Source organism: Armigeres subalbatus, chromosome 1 (genome assembly GCF_024139115.2).
Source record: "Armigeres subalbatus isolate Guangzhou_Male chromosome 1, GZ_Asu_2, whole genome shotgun sequence".
Taxonomy (NCBI): domain Eukaryota; kingdom Metazoa; phylum Arthropoda; class Insecta; order Diptera; family Culicidae; genus Armigeres; species Armigeres subalbatus.
In genome coordinates, this window is record NC_085139.1 from 155,632,727 (window position 1) to 155,635,177 (window position 2,451).

The 2,451-nt window shown below is 37.2% G+C and overlaps 1 long non-coding RNA gene across 1 annotated transcript; it reads left to right on the top strand.

The window, feature by feature from the left end:
• LOC134207711 (uncharacterized) lies at positions 1-2,156 on the top strand. Its single transcript, XR_009978412.1, has 4 exons — positions 1-310; positions 577-889; positions 1,017-1,505; positions 1,719-2,156. It is a non-coding gene; the product is annotated as an uncharacterized LOC134207711 (long non-coding RNA).
• Positions 2,157-2,451: the final 295 nt, after the last annotated feature.

Consider the following 2,451-nt stretch of genomic DNA (forward strand, 5'->3'; position numbering starts at 1 on the left):
CTATCGTTTGGAACGGTGTTTTTATTTTTCTTTCTTGTTTATATTTATTTCTTGATTAAATGTTTTTTACAAAATATTTAAAATCCACTAAATATTAAGATCTAAAATCAATAAAATAGAGGTGTATTGTCGCATGTGATTGTCCCGTTATGATAAAAACCCCGTTTTGTTCACTTTTGTTAGATAGGTAAGAAAGAAAAGTTGTGCTTGATGTTTAGACATTTAGCTGTGCGTCTATCTGGTGTCCGACAAGTACATATGAGCAGCTATGTTTGGAAGGAGGCAGACATTACTGCTGTACAAGAAACTGGTAAGTTTTGCGCGAAGAACTAGTTTAACCCTTGTAAAGGCTCCTCCAAACCTATAGACGATTTCATCGCTGCGACGTTTCATTTAAGCTTCCATACCAACGGCGATACAATTGCAGTCGCCAAGTGAAGAACTGTTGCGTCGCGTGCGTTTGGGGGAACCTTAATAACAATCGCAATACGGGATGGCGTATGCCGTAGACGGCGTGCGCTGGTCGCAAATCATAGGAATTTTCAAGCTCTAATTTTTAACTTAATTCATTTTCAGTTGCCAACATAGCAAGTCACTGTTCAAAGCTCGATCACCTTGCTGTTTGAAAACAACAACAAATCATCTTCCGGGGCAGCAAAGTTGGCTGGATTTGGCCAACCAGTGGCTCAGGCTTCGCTGTTCGGCCAGTCAAGTCCGGTGGTGGAATCGACACACCTAGAAGGTCCGAGCAACAACAGAAGTGGATTGGTTACCAGTCTGCCACAAGGAATGACCAGCAAAAGCCAATTTCGCTGCTGTTAAATAGTAGGACTATCTTCAGAAGCAGCGGTAATCTACATTCGAATGGATTCTGGCGGATTGATCCTCAGTAAGTCTTTTATTTACAATGGTTTACGAATCAAATTATTTCGCAATTTAATTCGCTATAAACATTTTTTTTTAAATCAGTTTGTTATATATGCAATTTACTTAATAAATTCTTCTTGGCGTTTCAGAGATGCTCAGATGCTCAGAGCCGGAGGACGGTCTATCGATTGGCAAAGTATCATGACAAGATACTTCAGACACACTAGCGTATACAACCGATCGGGCCAATTCCCTGTAGTTCACTTGCAGATAACCGAAATCAAGTCTTCGGGATTCGGATGGTTCGGATCGCTCCGCCAAAAAAATTTCTCCCTTAAGGCTCGATCCAACATCTTGAGAGCTGGGTGTTGATTCCAGCGACCCTCATTTCAAATTGCCCAAAGGTTCCAAACCGGAGGATGAAATCTTCGCACAGAATTGAGTTTAGTTATGACGGCTGAACTGGATGCCCAGAACTAAATTTAACATCAGAGAACCAGTCTAGCACCGATATTTGATGCCCCAAGCCCACCTGCGTTCGGTGCATCCGTTGCCGGCGCGATATCTACGGCTAGTGCCTTCGGAGCATAATCAATTTTGGTGCCGATCCTGGATCCGATCGTTGCCGCTATTTCAAGGTAAATTTTCCATATTGACACATTATTTTATTAAACACAAGCAGTGGCTGGTCTGCCATTGCCAGCGACCAGGCGCTAACGTTTATGCATAAACCGCAGCATGAAGTTACCCAATGGAATGAATGGATTCATTAATACGTTATACCATTCATTTAGATTTGCTTTCCACATGTTCATACGTTTTAATTTTTAAATTTTTCTTCTCTATTCCAGCGCGCTATTTATTAGATCTTCCAGCCTTTTCGGTGGAGTCAATTTAACACCGGCAGCATAAGTACATGAGATTCAAAGACGCATCATAGCAGGAAATCGCACACACTTTGGACCGCTCCGATTAAATATAATTTGCGCCATAACAAACAACTATCTACAAAACGCTGATTAGATTATTAAATTTATTTTAAATTTATATTTAATTTACAATATATTTTGTTTCGCAATATATTTCATTAACAAGAAAAAATCTACATTTCTTGTGAGATACAAAAAAAGATTTTTATCATTACAAAATATCATCACACTTTGTAATATCAATTCAATATTACAAATTATAATGGTGTTTTGTAAAGAAGAAAACTTTTTTTTTGCATCCCACAAGAAATGTGATTTTTTTCTATGTTAATGAAATAAATTGTAAAACACTAAATTTTATTGTGTTTGTATAGTATTTTTGGAGTGAAAGTTATTCTAAACCCTATTGGAATTGAATGGTGAAACAATAAAAAAAATAAGGAAAAACATTTAAAACACAATGTTTTCTATTGTTTCGGCCCTAGAAATCGTCCCATTGAAGAACCGTAAAATCAATTGTTTTGCTCTAAATTTTGTATGAAAAATTTTCAAATTTTTTATTGTAAAGATACATAACAACCCCTATTTTTTATTGTAAAAGTCCCATTTACCATTCGTTTTATCGTGCAAAACCATAAATTCTTATGCAATTGTA